The sequence below is a fragment of the Rhinolophus ferrumequinum genome, chromosome 28 (assembly GCF_004115265.2).
Source record: "Rhinolophus ferrumequinum isolate MPI-CBG mRhiFer1 chromosome 28, mRhiFer1_v1.p, whole genome shotgun sequence".
Lineage (NCBI taxonomy): Eukaryota > Metazoa > Chordata > Mammalia > Chiroptera > Rhinolophidae > Rhinolophus > Rhinolophus ferrumequinum.
In genome coordinates this window covers 14,362,580-14,381,525 of record NC_046311.1, presented here as the reverse complement: position 1 = coordinate 14,381,525, position 18,946 = coordinate 14,362,580, and the positions used below count along the sequence as shown (strand labels likewise).

The 18,946-nt window shown below is 54.3% G+C and overlaps 1 protein-coding gene across 2 annotated transcripts in view; it reads left to right on the top strand.

The window, feature by feature from the left end:
* The first annotated feature begins 2,493 nt into the window (after positions 1-2,493).
* OTUD7A (OTU deubiquitinase 7A) overlaps positions 2,494-18,946 on the top strand; it is a 205,797-nt gene continuing 189,344 nt past the window's right edge. For both annotated transcript variants that reach the window (XM_033100272.1, XM_033100273.1), the window contains exon 1: positions 2,494-2,663. The gene's annotated coding sequence lies outside the window, so the exon portion shown is untranslated. The remainder of the gene's footprint in view (positions 2,664-18,946) is intronic.

Sequence of the window (18,946 nt, the reverse complement as noted above, 5' to 3'; positions counted from 1 at the left end):
AAACCCCATTACAGTAGCTTCAAAATAATAAAATACATGTAAATCTAACAAAATATGTACAGGACTTTTATGCAGAAACTACCAAACATTGCTGAAAAATGCAAAGAAGATCTAAATACATAGGGAGATAGATCATATTTATGGATTGGAGGACTCGATATTGTTAAGATTTCAATTCTTTCAAACTTGATGTATACATTTAATGGAATCCCAATCAAAACCTTCGCAAATTATTTTGTAGATATCTGCACACTGATTCGAAAGTTTATATGAAAAGGGAAAAGACCTAGAATATTCAACAGAATATTGAAAAATAATAAAAAGGAACGAAACCTCCCAACTTTGACTTACTATAAAGCTATGGTAATTAAGACACTGTGGTATTGGTCAAAAAACAAACACATGGATCAATACAACAGACTAGAAAGCCCAGAAATTAGACTCTCACAAATATAGTCAACTGATCTTTGACAAAGCAACAAAGGAAATTCAATGGGGGAAAGGACAATTTTTTTAAAACAAATGATGCTGGAGCTACTAAACATTCACATGCAAAAAAACACAGAACTTATACCTTCATAAATTTAAATAAAAATGGATCATAGACCTAAGTGTAAGATGAAAAACTATAAAACTTTGAAAAGAAAAATTTACATTAATCTATGTGACCTTGGGTTTGGTTATGTTTTTAGATACAATCCTGAAAGTATTTTCCATGGAAGAAAAAAATTGCTAAGTTAGACTCTATTAAAATTAAAGACTTCTGCTCTGCAAAAGACACTCTTAAGAGAATGGAAACACAAGCCTCACACTGGCAGAAAATATTTGCAAAATACATAGCGTAAAAATACTTCTATCAAAAATATGCAAAGGATTCTTAAAATTCAACGAGAAGGAAATAAAAAACCCGATTAAAAAATAGGCAAAAGATGTGAAGAGACACCTCACTAAAGAAGATAAACATAGCAATAAGGATATGAAAAGATGCTCAACATTATTTTTCATGAGGGAATTGGAAATTAAAACAATGAAATATCACCTATGAGAATGTCTAAAATTATATATATTGCAAATACCAAGTGCTGACAAGAATGCAGGAAAGTGGAACTCTCACATTGCTGGTGGTTAACATCTTGGAGACACTCTGGAAAACTGGAGGGTTCCTATAAACTTGAAAGAAGTTTACCATAAGACTAGCAATGGCACTCCTATTTTGATAACTTTTGTCCATACAAAACTCTGCATTCAAATGTTTATAGTGTATTCACAATCGCGAAAACCTGGAAAGCATCCGAGTAACCTTCAATGAGTCTGAAGAGAGCAAGTGTGGTACAGATAACGGGATGGTACCCAACAGTAAAAGGAGCCATTGATACACGCAACGTGAATGAATCTCAAAGATACGATGGTGAATGAAGTCAGTTTCAAAATGCTGCATAGGGTATAATTTCATGTATATGATATTCTCGAAAAAACAAAACCACAGCATTGGGGAACATAGTAGCTGCCGTACGCCAGCACATAATAGGGTTTGGGGAGGGCGTGGCTATAAAAGGACCGCACAAGGGAGTCCTTTGAATGATGTATCCTGACTGCGCTGGTGCTTACACGAATCTAAGCAAATGTTTAAAAATCACAGGACTGTACATTTTAAAAGTCTTTACTGTGTATTAATTTAAGACGTCAAATAAATTACAAATTTTATTAAATATATATGTCTGAAACCACGCAAACGTCCGAAGCTATACAAGAAATACAGGATGGTATCAGCTGTCTGTAATACAACATGTTATTTGGAATAGAGGGCGAGGTTCCACCAAGAGGCAGATGTGAGAGTGGGCAGAGAGCCGCGGGCAGTCCTTGCTCGACATCAGCGAGGGGAATCACCCAAAGTGGCGGCGTGAAAAAGTATTAAGAGGAAGCAAGATGAGCAACGGCCGGAGAACAGGTTTGGGAGGCAAAAGACCCAACTCTGGATTAGATAGGACGCGTTGGCCACGGAGCAGGGCTTGGAAATGGAGCCGAGACAGGATGGGTGGGAGAAAGTTTGGGATGCTGAGGTCGGAAGCGCGAGGCGGGGGAGGGAGGGGAGAAATGAGAAAGGGGGACCAGGCTGTGCGAGGCAGGCAGAGGGCAGAGGCGGGCGATGCACGCCGCGCTGCCTGCTGCCCAGCAGGCAGGTGCCCAGGGGCACTGCGAAGGGCGAGCACGGGAACGCGGGCGTGGGGGCGCCGTGCGCTCTCCCCGGAGCTCGGGTCTGCGGCGCAGGTCGCGGCCGCGAGCACGCGCGCTCCTAGGTCTGCCCGGTGGGGCGGGGGCGAGGCGGCGCGCGCACGTCCTCGAGCGGCGGGGGCGCGGCTGCGGCCGGTGACGTCAGGGCAGGGCGCGCGCCGGGCGGCTGCGGGCGGAGCCGGGGGGCGGGCGCTGCGCGCGGCCGCGGGCGGAGCGGCGGGGCGCGAGGGGCGGAGCAGCGCGCGGGAGGAGGCGGGGGAGGAGAGGCCCCCGGGACCGCGAGCAGCAGCTGGGGAGGGGGCCGCGGAGCCGGAGCGCGAGCAAAACAGCTGATCTGATTTTCCTTTAAAGCGAAAGAAAATGGAAGTCGGGTAGCGGCGACTGCGGCGCTGCGGGCTGGCGGAGCCGAGCGGAGCGGAGCGGCGCGGCAGGTGAGACGGCGCTGGCCGCGGTGCTGCCGGCGGCGGCGGGTCGGGGCCGTGGACCAGGCAGGTGCGCGGTCCGAGCGCGGGCGCGGCGTCCCTCCGCGGCGAGGCGAGGGGGCGCAAGGCCGGTCGCCCTGGGGCCGGGGCGCGGGGGCGCGGGGGTCGCGGCCCCCGCGCGTGGCCGGCGGGCGCGTCTGCATTGCGGGCTCCGCTCTGGACCCCGCGGGCGCCGTGGCCACCGGTTCCGGCCCGGCGAGGCGCGCGTCTCCCAGGCAGGGCGCGGCGCTCCTGCTGGGTCGGGGCCGGCGTCTCCTCTGGGCCGCTCAGCTGTCCGCACTAGAACGTGATGACAGGCGTGGGGGGACCGGTCCCTCGGTCCGTGGGAACGCGTCGGGGGTCCCGCGGCGCCGGCTGATTCCCAGGCACGGCCCGGCCCGGGACCAGCGCGTGAGGCCGCTAGCGGGGCGCCCGGGCTGTGGCTGGGTGGGCCACCGCGGCCCGGCGCTCCGCTCCATAGCTCCGCTGGGTCTGGCTGGGCAGCAGGCGAACCGATAATGCAATTTGGCTGTGAACCCGGAGAGGCCTTCCTTAGTGTCCTCTAACTGGAGGGGAAAAAAATTGCAAATGCTGTGCTTTCCGTGCTCCTTTAAATTTGGGAAATGTCAGTGATGTCATCATTAACAAAAACTTTCCTTCATTGGACACAACCGCTGGAGTGTACCCTCCTCCCCGGGCAGCTCTTGCAGCGCTTTGAAAAGCTTTGCAATAAAATGGATTTGCCTTTGCTCTCTAAACTCAACCACCTTACACAAGTGAAAACAGTTTTTATTTTTATTTACTGGCTTGAGAATTAATAGACTTGAGAGTGGCCGAAGGGAACTTGTTAGATCCCGTGGATCTGGGAATCGCTACCTGTCCACAGCGCAAGGATCCAGGGGAAAGTCACGCATGACACATGCTATTGCCTTGCCTTATGTTTCCAAATGAAAGTGAGCCATGAGCCTATAATTTTTTAAAGGTGTTATATTTAATGTGGCAGGTGATGTGTCCAGGAAAAGGTGGACAGTATAAGCTAAATCTTCACAGGCCTTGACAGCTTCAGGAAAATCTGCAGGTCTCTTTCCTTCTCCATGAACCTCCCCCACCCAGGAGGTGTCTGGGAGCAGCCTGCCTGGGGAGCGTTGGTAGCTCTTCCGGTGCTCCTTGCTTTTCCTCTCCTTACCACAGCTGCTGTGTGTCCCACCAGCATTCAAGGCCAATTCAACACCCATAGAGGGCGGAGAGGGTGCAAAGGCTGGAAATCTACCTGTAGCACCCCACGTTCTGGAGGAATTTTCCCCCTAAAAGCGAGCAGCATGCCATCATTAGAGTTTGTGAGTGTTCCATTAGTCCCGACTATTATGGGAACAAAAGTAGCAAGTTCCCAAGACAGTCTGAATGTCTACTTAAGCCTCTCATATCAAAAGGATATTCAGCAAGGGACAAAACTATTGACATTTTTGTATTTAATAATTAATGACCACTCCTAATTGGTTAAAATAAGCATGGATTAAACCATTAGTGTGGTGCTATTGGGTCTGTAAGGAATTGAATACCACATGCTACACAAAAGTTGAGGCTAGTCAGGAACATGAAGCTTCCGAACCCTGGATGGGTATGAAACAAATGGGGAAGCAGGGGTTTCCTTTCCGCACTTGACGTTGGGGGTGGCTGTAGAAGCCATTGCTGTATCAAGTCTTGCCAGGTGTGGGTCTCAGCCTGGATCCTGTGTGGCAGGTGTCCCGGGAGGAAGTAACCGCGGAGGCCTGAGGCCCTGGTGGAGGCCAGCACTGGAGTTGTGGAGATTCTGAACCATCTGTTCTCACCTTGTGCAGAAGGGGAGGGGCACCTCCCTTCTGAGCAAGCAGAGTGTACATGGCTCCTCACTCTTGAAAGTGCCAAATTTACTCATAATGGCAGGTCTGGATGAGACAGGGAGGCTTGTACCAGAACTGTCCACAATACGCATCTTTTGGTGACTTTGCCCCACTGTGTACAGTGGCTTTAGAACTTGAGCGCCTACGTCAGGGCTGTGAAACCACTCTTGCCACATATCCATTTTTTTTTTTTACCTGTAGCCCTCTGAAAATATTTATCATGATGTTTTTTACTTAACTCGCGGTTAGTCCTTGTGAAAATTCAAATGCAAGTGTTTCCACTACATCTTTAGATGTCCTGCGTTTATTTCGTAAAACATTTCAAAAGCAATCTCTTTAAAGCTTTTTCATCCCCTTTTTATGCTTAGAGGGTCGTATCTTGCGTTTCTAAGAAGCCAAAATCGCTTTGGCTTTCCCTTTTGTTCCCTTTGGATCTTAAGGTCATGTATTCCTGGCTTGGGCCGGGAGAAGAAAGGCTGAGTCAGCTCCCGCGGGGCCAGCAGGGGGCGTGCTGAACGCGGCTGGCGAGCCTCCACCTGAGCCACCTTGCGAGAGGATCTCCACGCTGTGGGGAGTGTATGTGCGCGCCGCGCCTCCTGTGCCTGTCGCTCAAGGGATGGAAACTGAAGGAAGGGCGGGCACAGACTTGAATAGCAAGAGGTTGTGGCTTCCAGAACGTGGGCCTCCCTGGAAGAGGCAGGCACGTTGCTCTAATGGCTCCGTGTCTTGGGAGAGTGGCGGTTGGTTCCAGTCTGACGATTCAGTGCTTTCCCAGACTGCGGAAGGGGAGTGTTGGCTTGGGGAGGCGTGAGTTGGCTGGTAGACCCGCATCCTGGTCCTGCTGAGGGCATGACAGCCAGGACAGCCCGTGGAGAGTCGCCCAAGTCCCGGTACCGTTTTATCTTGGGTTTGACTCCTACCGACTGAACCCTGGGACTGTGTCAGTGGAACCTCCCCGGGGTTGATGTGCCTGCCTTGCCCGATTATTGGCCTCAGGATTTCTGTGATGGAGAAAAGCAAATGTTTTATCACTGTACGTTTCTTTATCCATAGAAAATACAAACAGGCGCCAAGAGGCAACTGTGCTTTTCACTTAAACGTGCTTAACCTGACGTCAGTGCGTGGCAGGTTACTCACCAGCAAGTGCCCTGGAGGCTGCCCCTGGCAGACACTGAACCTGGAGCCGGGAGGTCCTGCGTGGAGGGTCCTCTTGGGAGTGGGGATCAGTGTTTCCCAGGCGTGGGTGCTCACCGCGGCGTCTAAATATGGCACCGAGCAGCAGACTCCCCGCTTCCCCGTGGAGAACCCCTGCAAAAGGGAGCCATGACACCTTGAAGGAACAGTTCTCTTCTACTAGAGAAGTATCTGAATGCTACGACTGGATCTCTCTTTTTACTTCTTATTCCATCGGAAATGCGTGCAAAAATCCAATTATTGATGCCAAAGGGACAAATAGGGAGAGTGTGTTTTTCAGCTTCATGCTGAGCCAGGCAATGGCGGCAGGGGGAAGTGCCACTAGATTAAAAAAACAAGGCAGGTGGCACCTGATCCTTTCAGATGTCCATCCTGAGGACGACCCGGCACTTCCGACTCCCAGGGAGCCCTGAGATCCACAGCCATGGGAATGGAAACAAAGCATTTTGGCTCCTTTTTGTAATCTAACTTAAAATATTTCACCCTTGAAACTTGGAAGTGGAGTTTTCTTTGTCCTTGGTGACTGCGGCAACCCCAAGCAAAGTGTGTGTCAGACCAAGAATAAGATGTCCCCAACACAGATGAGACGGAGCAGGCAAGGGAGGTACCGCCGTTGCCACAATTTGGGGACAAGCATTCACAGTGATGGACTGCAGAAGAGGGTTGAAAATAAGTCTTTAAATTCTGAAATTGAGACATGGGCTGGATGCTGCCTGGTTACCTGCCCGCTTTGTGGAGGCGCATTTAGCTGGCTGGTTTGCACGTGGCATCTCTTGACCAAGAGGTGGGGCGCGGGAAGTGTGGGGTGAGGCGGCAGTAGACCCTGCATTTCCTCCTGCTTCAGCCACAGCCGGCCACGGTGACAAGACGTGGTCCACTCATGCTTTAGGCTCCTCGTGGAGCAGGAGAGCGCCAGCCAGCCTCCGTGTCACCCAGGCCCGATCTCACGTGATTCCACGAATCCCCAGCCCTTGCTGTCCCAGAGTCATGCCGTCCCCCTTGTCACCTTCTGAGAAGTCCCCTGTCCGTTAATGCTCAGCCACGTTCTAGACACATGGCTCTGGTGCAAGCAGGCGGGTCATAAGGACACTCATTTTCTGAATTGGAAGGATTTTCAGTTTGTCCTTCCCATGATATGTTTCCTGTTTGGACCTGAGTTTACTCTCACGTAGCTTTCCTTATAAACATAATGGGGATTTGATGTCTGAATGAATATACATGAGTAAGATGCTATTGACTTTTATGAAATATAAAATGAGACCTCTGAAATTCATTTCCTTTTCTGCTCGGCGTTTCATGCAATTGTTTTGTTAGATTACGGCCGTTTCATGTGGTGCTGAGGATTGGTGTGAGCAGACAAGCCACCCACCCTGGGAGAGGTGGGCGTGGCTCGGTTACTGGGATGAGTTTGGGAGCTCACCCCAGAGACGGCGGCTGTGTGGAGCTGGCAGATGTCCCAGGTGCCGCCTGCCAGCTTGAGCCTTGACACCTCTGAGAAGACCCGGCTGTGCCGACACAGACCCACCTCACCCCAACTCTGCTCCCATGTCAGGAGTGGCTGTGATGTGGGGCTCTCCCGCTTCTTCAGTGAAGCTCAGCCTGCCCTGTACTGGGTGTGTCCTGGGACGTGGCCTGCTGCTCCTTCCGCAGCCCTCTCCCTCCTGAAAGCTCAATCAGTACCCTTTCCTCTGGGAGGTTCAGAGACCAGGGTTACAATCCACTTCCCCATAGTTCATCTAATGATGATTTTAAGCTGCAAAAAAACATGTATTACTGAAGTATAGGCAACACACTTGCACGTGTCATTCTTCCTGCCTTTAAAAAGGGTTATTTGACACACGATATACAGTTAACTTTTTTTTTTACAGTTAACTTTTTAAACCATGTATGAATTAGAATATTTGTTTTTCCAGCCTTAAGATACTGTTGTGCCATCTCTTAAAGGAATCACCACTTAACAGTAAAAATAAATAGGACGAGTCGCCAGCCGACTTGGATGGGTGAGCAGCTGTGTGCCCTTGGGCAGTCCCCGAGTCCCCTGAGGGGAGACTGGTGGCTCTGGCCCTCCCACAGGCGTCAGGGAGGAGCAGATGGAGTGTATGCACTGAGTTCTTAAACTCTAAGCGATCAGACATGCAGTAAGAGGAATTGGAGACAAGGTGTGTCTGTCACCGCGAGCCCAGTTTCTGTCCTTCGTCACTTGATGGATTTGACAGTCTGCACTTGTCACCCAGGGCATTGCTTGGATGAACTACTTTGTCCTTGATGTTTGTAGAGGAAGAAGGAGGCCTGGGTAAGAGGGATGGATGACCTTCGAGGACGTCGTGGTTCTTGTACTGTATCTAGAATCGTTAGCCTGCTCTGTTGAAAAATGACGAAGGATGCGTCTCTACCTCAGAGGACTGCAGACTCCCTGAGAACCGGGAGGTGTCCCCTGCTGGCCACACGAAGAGCAACCCCCCAGGCTCGTCAGGTGGGGTCCAGGCTCGTCAGGTGGGGTGGTTACAGCATACTGTTGCTTCCTCTTGTAAGCTGATGTAAGCTCAGTCGTTGACACGGACAACTTGGGGTGGGAGCGAGGAGAGAGAACAGCTTTCCAAAGGTGGAGTCCTGCAGGCTGGGGCAGCGGCTGTGACCTGAGGTCCTGCCCGAGATGGTGGTCTCAGCATGGACCGCTGGGGGAGGTGTGTGCCAGGCCACTGCCAGCCCCACCCTCAGCACACTCCCAGCGTTCCCAGAATGAGTCTGGGCTTTGAGCCCCCCTGGGCACCCCTGTCATTAGCATTGCCTGTGTTGAAGGCCAGCTCAGGGATGATGCCGGCCCACGTGGAGGTAAGTGGCCCCATCACCTATTAGGTTGAGAAAAAGCTCGGTGGCTCTCTGTTTCCCTTGGCACCATGGGTGCGCAGTTATTGGAAGGCCGGCTGGATCTCTTGGGAACATGAGGCCTGGAAGTGCAAGGATGGGTGTCGTCCGGGTGCACGTTTCTGGTTAGTCGCTTGTAAAGTCTGTCTCTGAAGTGCTGACTGAACTGAGCCCTCGGGTCCACTTGGCTGGAAGTGCCAGTTGACTCTGGGTTATCAGGCGCTGCATGTGCTGTCAGCCCAGCTGCCTCCCCAGGGTCATCTGCCTGCCCTGGGCGAGGCTGACAGGGTGTCCATAGGTGTCTTCTGCCACTGCTGGCTTGTCCTGTGAACAGTCTGGCAGGCGGTGCATTCAGAAATGCATTATTATCATGACCGGTGCTGGAGGCTTCAGGGGCCTCGGAGCAGGGTCTGTGCGGGCGAGAGGCCACTGCTTAGTATTTGGGGTTATTATTATAAGATCAGTGTGTTGTTGCATGTCAGTTAAACTCCTCTGTGCCCACCGAGTGACTGGAGGCCCAGGCCAGAAACACAGCCATGGATGAGCATCTGCATGTGGCCCTGCTGTCCCCCTGTCCCCAGGGGGATGGCCTGGCAGAGAGAGAGCTCGCAGCCCTCATCTGGGGCACATTCTCTAGGCCTTGGTTGCACATGAAAAAGGGAGACGGGGCTGCCTGACCTCTCTCGTTGCACTTCACCCCGTGGTTCTGTGCCCAGTGACCCCAATTCTCCCCAGGTGCTGAGAGAGAACAGGGAGGAGCAATTCGGTGTCCCCTAAAAACATTTGTATCCTTTTCTCTGATTGGGGTGCCTACCGAGCATTTTATCAGGATTTCCAATTAGAAATGAGTTGTGCGGACAGCACCCCCCCAGCACTAAGCCCCTCGAGGGGCGTCCTGTGACGTCTCGGGGCCGCTTATTCAGAACACACTCGCAGTTTGTGTTTGTCAACTGCGTTCAGTCGTCCTGCAGGAATTAAAACGAGAAATTTAATTCTTCTTCCTAGAATTGCTTAGCTCCCGTGCGTTCACCAGTGGTGTGGTTCAGGAGGTGGTTGATGTGAAACTTGGACCGTTTTCCATCTTGAGCCCCCAGTTCGGTAGCGCGCGGAACAAAGCAAACCGGGGTGATCCCGGGATGGGCGGAATGAGCCGCGCTTGTCCCGCAGCTCGGGGTGTGTTCTAGGAGCAGTTCCGGCTTCGTACTTTCCACTTTACGTCATGTATATACAACCACTGTGTGCTGCCTTAGCGGATATTAGCGGCATCCGTTTGACAGGACGAAGTATTGAAGCGCTCTCCTCCCTGCCTCGCGGTTCCCGGGTTTGCAGAGGGGCCTCGAAGAAGGAAGCGTTTTTACACCATCCACGCTGCACTGCGAACGCCCGCTTTGGGCCTCTGTTCACATCCTGACCAGGACCGTGCTGGGCACGCGGGTCCCCTGCCCTCGTTCTACCTGCCAGGCCTCTCGCATGGGCTCACCTGTGTGCTCTAAAGGGTCCCAGGGGGCGGCCGGGGCCCTGGGACCTCCCCTCACTGCCACTGAGCAAAATTCCTTCTCACCGGCCATCAGGTTATTTCAGTTTGGAAGGAGAGTGAGACCCACTGAAGTTCCCGTGACAGACCCACGGCACCGTGACATACAGGTCTGCCCCGTGGAGCTGCGTGGGGAACGATGCTTTCTGGACAAAGTCCTGCTAGGAAAGTTTTTTTGTAAGTAATTAGGCTTGTCTGTCTATCAGTGTTGTCTCTTTTGTGAAAGTTGCCCAAGGAGGAAGGGAACCGCTGTCTCCATGGTGACAAAGTGAGGGCTTCAGTTAAACAGCAGGGTCTCCACACAAAGCCCTTTATGAGAATGGAGAGTCTGTGGTGGCCCCCGCCCCACCCCCCACGCCCTGTACTCTGCGCACACCTGGGTACGCTCTGGAGGGAGACAACAGTGGGCACCACTAAGAAAACTACCCCTCCGTGGTGCAGGAATGCCCAGGGCACCAGAGAGAGGGGGCCGAGTGTTTAAGGGCAGGGGGAGCGTTCTGGAATGAAACCCAGAGCCCCCGTTCCAAAACCCGCGCTCCTCACGTCCCATTCTTCCTGACAGGGCGGGGATGAAGCGCCTGCTTTCTGAGCAGCTGTGCAGCGCGATGGGACGACCCGTCTGAGTTCACAGAGGTCCCTGACACCCCTCCCTGCTGGCTCCTCGTGTTGCCCGCGAGGCAGGTGGCGGTCTTTTGCCCCAGATTCCTGGTGGCATTTCACAGGAGAGCAGAGGAAGACATGACAAAGCCCCCTAGAAATGGACATCTGGCTGCCCCAGCCACAGACCCCTGCCAAGGGCCTCGGGTGCCGGCTGGGCTGCACACGAAAGGTGACATGGGACCCCTGGGCACTGCACGCTCTTTGGGCAGTCACCAGGGTGGGGGGAGCACACAGGAGGGCACCATGTCAGCGGAGCACAGACGGGGGAGCCAGCGCTGCCTCTGAGGGGGCCAGGTGGGGGCCGGGGGCTCCACAGGCCAGGCACTTCCTTGGGGGAAGACCAAGCCCTTTACAGGCTGCAAAAGAAGCTTCTTCCTGAGATAGGCAGCGTGCTGACCCCCAAAGCTGCTCGGCTCCTCACCCCTGGACCCTGTGACCCTGGTACTTTCCAAGGCCGCAGGCACTCAGAGCTGTAAGTTAGGCATCTGGAGGTGGGGGTGTGAGCCTGCGCTGCCAGGTGGGCAGCTAGGATCGCGGGAGGCAGGAGCGGCAGAGTGCGAGACGTGACCCTGGAAAGAGGTCAGTGATGCGGTTCCTGGAAGGGTCCACGGGCCGAGGAGCAGGGTGGCCTCTGGACACCGTAAAAAACGGGGAGCACATTGTCCGTGCACCCCCTGGGGCACGCAGCCCTGCAGTGCCTTCCCTCCCTGTGGCCCACTGAGACCCGGGGGCCTCCTGACCCCCAGAAGGATGAGATGACACGTCACTGGTGTTTAAAGCCCCACGTTTGTGGTGCGTTGTTACGGCACGAGTGGGAAACTCACGGACTGTGGGGAACGTTTTACTGGAAGTCTCCTCACCTGCCTGCTTTGTCGCCACGCAGCTGCGTTCACTCTCTGCCCCCGCCTGCTTCACCCCCGTGTCCGTGCCCCGTCCCCATGCTGGTTCCTTTGTGACTCTGTCCTGTTTGACACTCAGTGCTCTGCTGAACACGGGGTTCGGGGAGGAGCCTGGGTCTGGAACACACTGCTCGGTGGGTGGGGCTGCGTCCCCAGAGGTTCCTGTGTGACGTGGGTGTGGCCGGGAGCGGGTGCTTTGTGTTTCTGTCTCAGGTTGGCTGCCTGCCTTCTCTCTGGACAAGGCCATGCCCCTCGTCCCCGGGATCCGGCACCACTGTCCCTTCTCCCAGAGGGGTCTGTCTCCCCCAGGGGTCAGGCGGGCACGGCTCGCTGTGTCCATTCCTGACGACCTTGGTCCTGGCTCACACGGTGATTTGTTCCTTCTGCTTGTGAGTCACCTCAGTGCGTTCAAGGTGGACTATGTTATCTTTCTCATTCTTTTGCCCCCTTTTCGTTGTTCTTTGGGGCTTCCAAAGTGTGCAGGAGTAAGCCATTCATTAGAAGCGGCTGTCTGGGGGTCTTTGCTGACAACCTCTGGGCACTCCTTGTGCTTTGAGAAGAGAAACGGGTCACCGTTCTCCATCTGGGCTGGGCATTGTGTGGTATTTGTAACTTTGGGGTTCCTTTTCCAAGAAGACTTGTTGTTTTACTGCAGAACCGTTTTTCACAAAGGCCCTTCTGTTCTATGAGAACAACTATTGTGTTGGAGATCTGACATCCCACGGCTCAGGCCCCCCTACACGGAGGGCAGGAGGCAGGCAGGTACCGCACTCACTGCGCGTCTGGCCCAGGCTGTGTCTGTCTCTGAGGCTGATCCCGCACCTGCTGGGGCCTGGCGGCCTGGGACAGACCAACCGCCTGTGTCTCGGAAGTTTCTGTGGCCGCTGGACATGAATCAATAAAGCCTGGAGTCACCACTTCCTGCTTTAATCACTGATGAATGTTAAATAAAGGCCATAATCCCTACTCAGAAAGAGTAGCCATCACGGATTGCCACATGCTTTATCAACATTATCTAGTTTAAATTTCATAGCTACCCTGTCAGGCAGGTGACACTGTTCAGGTGACGCAAGCAGAGGGCTCCCAGCTCTCCACCTCGTGAAGCACAAGCTGTTTTCACAAACACCCGACTGAGCCCTTTACACCCAGGAGCTGTGCACTTGCTTTGTTGAGTTGAAGCTTATAAACATTTTGCATTTTTTCAAGACTTCTTTGCGTGTGCACATCCGTGGGCCCAAACTATATTTTGGAACTGGCTTCCTTGCTGCAATCTAAGTATGTTTGTTTTAAGCATTCGGTTTTAAAGAGTTACATGTTTACAATGTTCAGTTCTGCAGAGTTCGTCCATCTTTCAGAGGCCAGGGCAACGTAAGAGTAGGAAATCCTAAATCCTGACAAATGAGTGTTGGCAAGGGGTGTGCCCTGGTCAGGTGCCCTGCCGGATGTCCTGGGTGCAGCACCTTCAGCCTGCTGGGCCTGGGGTCCCTGCAGCCACGTGGCACACAAGTGGGGGGACACCCACACTCCCCGTCTTTAGTCGCTTAGTGGGGAAATCCACCAGGCATGCAGAGACAGTAAGCAGAAGTCTCCACATGGTTTTCTTCTTTGCCTGCCTACATAGGGCGTGTCAGTGGACTACAGCCTCATGGACGCCCGCTGGGCTGACCCCCACATCGCTGCAGACCGGAGGTCAGCAGCCCCCTGGCAGTCAGTTCAAACAATGGCCAACACTGTGCTGTTGCAGATGTGGACGGAAGGTGTCTGGGAAGGACTGCTCCCGGGGGTCACGCATACAGCCCAGATGTGTGACGGCCTGGAGACTGGAGCCCCTGGGTACGGTAGCTCCTTTGGATACCTGGGAGCACAAGAACACGAGCCACCGTCCGCCAGCTCCCGGGGCCTCCCTGCCCAGGGCGTGATGCGGGTCTGGCATCCGTGCAGGGATGTCATTAATTCATTAGCCATCACTGTTACCAGATATCTGTTGCTACTTGCCTCTTTTTCTTTTCCAGTTGGTCATCTATCAGCCCTTTCTGTTCTATGCCTGTTTTTACAGCCACTCTCACATTTTTTCCTTTCAGCTCCTTGCACCGCGTTCTGGATAGTTCTCTCTGTGCTCCCTTCGCCTTCGCTAATCTGCCCTTTTCCGGGTCCACGTCACACCCATGATAAAACCCAGCCACTTGGGTTGTGATTTCTGTGATTCTGTCGTTCATTTCCGTAAGTTCTCTTCATTTCCCATGTCCTCGGTCTTTGTAAAACTGTCATACTGTTTCCTTAGGGTTTTGATCACTTTTAAAAATGCTTGAATTTATCACCTAAAACAGTGCCAAATCATTTGTGACCTGAACTTCTTGGGGTGGTGGGCTGGGGGAGGGTCACTGTCCATCCTGCGGCTGCCGCCCCATCCGTGGGGAGTCGCTGCTTCTTGCATGTTCTCACTTGACTGCCCCCTCTTTGTTGGCTTGACTTCAGGGCAGGTGCCTTTGGCCAGTGAGGTTGTATTTGCTTCTGTGGGGTCCCTGGGGTTCTGGGAGCCCAGAGCCACTGCACATGTGAAGTCCTGGGTGGTTCTGGCGACTCTAGGTGGCTATGTGAGCCCGTGCCCTTTACCTGGTGTCGTCGTGCAGCTATAGCGAGGGCTGTGGGAGTGCCTTGCCTGTGACAGAGACGTGGCCGGTGTGGGGTCAGGACAAGACTGGCCCCGGGCCACAGAGGCGGGGACCTGTTGGATCGATGGCTGGCTGTCCACCTCATGGGAAGAGCTTGGAAAATGGAGCCACCACAGGGCAGGGCAGGACAATGACCGGTGCATTTGTATGCCGAGGCCTCGGGGTAGCCAGGGAGCTGTTTCCTGGCTGAGTACTCGCCGTGGCTGGGGCCGCGTTGGTCCCATGGGGAGCTGTCAGCTCTGCACAGGCCAAGGACTGATTGGCCTGTCACAGCGAAGGGTGTCTTGTCTGGAAGTGCACTTGTTTGCTGCTTTTCATCTGGTCACTAAGATAAAAAGTGCCGCGCTGGGTGTGGAGGAGCACAGACGCCGCAGGGGGTGAGTGTGGGGTCTGCAGGGAAGGGAGGAAAGCACCCCTACACTGGCAGACAGCTGGAATATTCTAGAGCCCGTTGTATGGATGATATCCACCTGAGGCATCTTTCGCAGTCTCCATGATTTAAAACTTTAAAAAGAGAGAGAAGAAAAGCACCCCGCTATTTTAGAGTATTTCCTGCCCCCTGGGCACTGCCTCCAGGACACCTGGCCCAGCCCACACCTCGTCCCGGTCACACCACAGTGTGTGGCTGCTGGCTGTCCCGCCTGGCCTGGGTGCAGTAGCCGCCCCTGTGAGCCGCACTCCCGCTGCTGCCATGGTGCCTTTTGGGTTCCTCCTTGAAAGCCTTTCCCTGCCAGCCCCTCCCTCACGTCCCAAAGTGTGCATTCCCCCAGGGCTCTGCAGTGAGGGGCCTCGGTCCCCAAGGGCAGGTGGCAAGTCTTCCCGTTTCAGGAATCTCACCCATGGGCTGCCTGCCCCGTGGTGACGGTGCTTTTCAGAGTCGTGACACCGGAAAAACTCTTCAGATTCCTCAAAGAAGGGACTAACTTGGGGTGCAGTGTCTTGCCCAGTTAGTGCCCCCAAAGAGCCGTGCTCATCACCCCGCCCCCCTGCACACACGCAGTAGAGGGGGGAGTCGGAGCGCATGTTGTGGCTACAAGACAATAAGTGCGCTGCCCAGCGCTGTGACCCCACCTTCCCCCAGAAGAAAGGGTGGGGGCGTCTGAGCTGCACTGAGGAGGAGCGCACGCGTCCTGCTCCTGGACGGTTAGTGTGTCACACACCGGACATCGGGCACGCGCGTGCCATGCCCCTCCTCTGGGCGCTGTTCTGCGTGTGAGGCCTGGGGTGGGATCGTCTCGGGAGCACACAGCACCGACTGCCTGTGTGTCCTCCTGGACGAGGTTTGAAGGACTCAGGTGTTTACCTGAAAGGTCCCCAGGTGTCCACCTGCTGCATCTTGAACTTTGCCATCAATCGCGTCGTTCCCGTACCCTGAGCCTCAGTCCCGTCCACCTGGGGTGCCCGGGGTGGCAGCGCACTGGGCAGGCGTCCTGCTGCCTTGGCACAGCCTGGGGGGTGGGCGAGGGCGGGTCTTCACTGTCCCCTTCACAGCCCATGATGGTGGGTGACTCTGGGCATTTGTTGGCTCTGCGTTTAATCTTTCACAAACTTCTGCTGCCCTTGACTTTGTGTTGTCTCATTCGTTTGCCAGACGTTGTATCTAAACATTTCCTTTCTCCTAAAAGTAGCAAATGCTCTTTGGAAAAATACCCATCGGAGAAGACGTAACCGTGGGTGCAGAGGATGTCCCATTGGTTTTCTTTTCCTCCCCACCTGGCACTGTTTCTTGCCCTTTGCACATCACTGAGTCCCTTCTGTGGCCGCTGGGCACTGCGTTGCCCTGGTTACGGTGCCCTGGTTATGGCTCGCGGGGTCCCTGAGGCCTGGTTGCCAGGCCGTGCTGTGGACCTGCTCCAGGTGGGATGGAGGGGTCGTCTCAGCGCCGTGTGGCGGGTCCCCGGAGAAAGGGACCCACCCACCGGTTCTCGTTCCTCAGAGCTGTTGTCAGGCTTCTCCCTTTATTCCTGATCCTTGCGCTTTCGGGGCCCCCTCCAACGTCCCATCAAAGTGAACATGCTTGGAACGTCACAGAGAGGATTAGAAAGCTGTGATCCTATGCATGTCCCTTCCGGCCTGGCTGGGCGGTCCTCGCTGAGGCCACACGCATGGGAGTGACCGTGACTCCGGTGCAGAGCGCGAGGCCGCCCCTCGCAGGGCAGAAGTGCGTTCCTGGACTGCGTGCTGTATGTGACAGACCTGCTCTGCTAGTCCTTAAACGGCTTGAATAGAACAGAAAAACTAAGTAAAGAGGCGCAAAAGAGTAACTGACCATCAGGGTTTGTGCCTTGTCACCCAGCTCCGCAAGGACTCCTCTGTGACACTGCCACCTACGGCTGTTTGCAGAAAACGTGGTTGCCGCCTGCGTTACCCTGTTAAGCGGAAATGGTACAGACTTTCCTTTTAAAGCCATCCATTTTTAAAGGAAGAGCTGGAAACATAGCACAGGTGGGAGAAAGGTCACTGTCAGGACCGAGATCATATTAATAAAGGCTTGTTGGTATTTCCTGGTTTTGAGAAAATGTTTACAGAATAGTTGTCACATGGAAGACGAACGCTCCTGAGAGCCACCCCCCTGGAGATGGGTGAGAGGTGGGCTTCCATCCGGGGCCTCCGGAGGCCGCTGTCCTCCTGGCCTCAGGGGCTGGCGTGGGCGCCGTGTCCCTGCTGGGTGGGGACTGAGGCCGCATGGCACCCGGGCGGGGCAGCTCGTCACGCGTCAGCCCTTGCCCTCGGGTACCCGAGGCCCCGATGGTGACCCAGGACACTTTAGTTGGCATTTGGGGTCTGCAGGGTCAAGTAGCAAATGGAAACCCATCTTTTAAAATGCAATAAACTTGGGATTTTCTTCTGTGCTGCTCTTGCTTAAGTCATGAGAGTCGCGCTTTAAATAGGGACACAGCGATGTCACTGGCAGGCCCCTCCCCAGCACTAAGTGGGTCAGCATTTTGTCACAGTTTTGACGAGATCATAGGTTGGTCACCGTACATTGGGAGAGCCACGTTTGCAATCGAGTTCAATAGCACGCCTTAATTCCTGGCCTGCAGGGCGTCCTCTGGCCCCCACTTCCCCGCCACCCCCCGGCCCCCCCCCCCACAGCACAGTCTCGGCCAAAAACAGCCATCAGAAGGCCGGCCGTCTGCGGGGCCCAGGAGGGCTCCCCCTCTGTGCTGGTGAGGGACCACTGTCCTCCTGCCTGCTTGGCTGCTGGGAAGCACTGTGTCCTGGGGGCGGCCTGAGAGCCCCGTCCCCTGTACCTGGCTGACACTTTGCGCAGAAGCACAGCCTCCTGCAGGAAGGGGCACAGCAGAAGCACACGGCTTGATGCATGTTGTCACGGTGAACGCACCCTTCTCATCCACAGCCCGAGCCCGAAGCAGACACCTGGCACCTGGGAGCCCGCCGGCGTGACCGCTGTCGTCACTCCTCAGCCCCAGGTTGGGGTGGCCTGGGACCCACAGGTTCACACCGTGTGTGTGCATCCCACCTGCGCCCTTCCCGGCGATGTGTCGTGTGCGGACACTTCCGGGTCCTTGTGTGTCGCCGTAGGTCACGCATTCTCAGTGCTGTGGCTGGCGGTTTCCGGGTGGGGCGCCGTGAGCCCTGTGCTTCGGCCTTTCTGGAACATGTCATTGCTGATCCCTTGGATGCACTTCTGTCAGGTGCACACCTGGGAGTAGAATTACTGGTCATGGGGATTCAGGCCTTCGGCTTTGGAGATGCGCTAGCTTTCCACAGAGACGCCGTTTCCAGGTCGAAGCCAGAATGAGGGTTTTCGGGGAGAGCGAATCAAGTTATGATGGCGATGGAGTGTATTTTGGGTGGCGACTGGGTCAAGCACACATCCAAAGACATTTCAGTGAGCAATTATTCTTAGAAATCTGGGAGAAGACCATTGGTCCTCAGAGAGGCAAATCCTGCCTTTAAGTGAGGAATTTGTACCCCAGTGTGAGCTTGTGCACCTCAGGTAACTCTTTCTCACTATGCTCAGACGATGCGCTGCCCCTGATAAACCCACTCCGGGTGGGGAGGAAGGGAACGGGTCACACAGACATGCAGAGGCTGAGCGGAATCGCCACATTGTCCCTTGTCACCTGTGCTCCAGAGGCTGTGTTGTACATTAAGGTATGTAACAGCATGCTAAGAAAAACCCCACTCACATGTCCCATTTCTGAGGTCAGGCTTCCGACTCCATCACCTCTTACACCCTCGGAGGTTGGGGAACAGGGACAGTGTTACCCTCTTGTCACAGTTGATGAAGCTTAAGTTCAAGTTAAGTGACTAAGTAAAGGGGGCCTGGCTGGTGTCTTTTGGTCACAAACCCCATGATACTGTGCCACTCCCAAGCCCGGTCTTCTGTTTACCACGCAGGTAAATTAAAGGTGGTGGCTTATTCTGCGGTGATTATTAACAAGTTCACCACAGCACCCAGCTCCTTCGGCGTTTACCACCTCCGTCTTGCACAGATGACATGGGCGCTGTGTGACAGCAGCACAGGACTGTCCCTCAGTGGGCCAGCCAGTGTGACCAACACGAGCCTGTCGCTTGGACA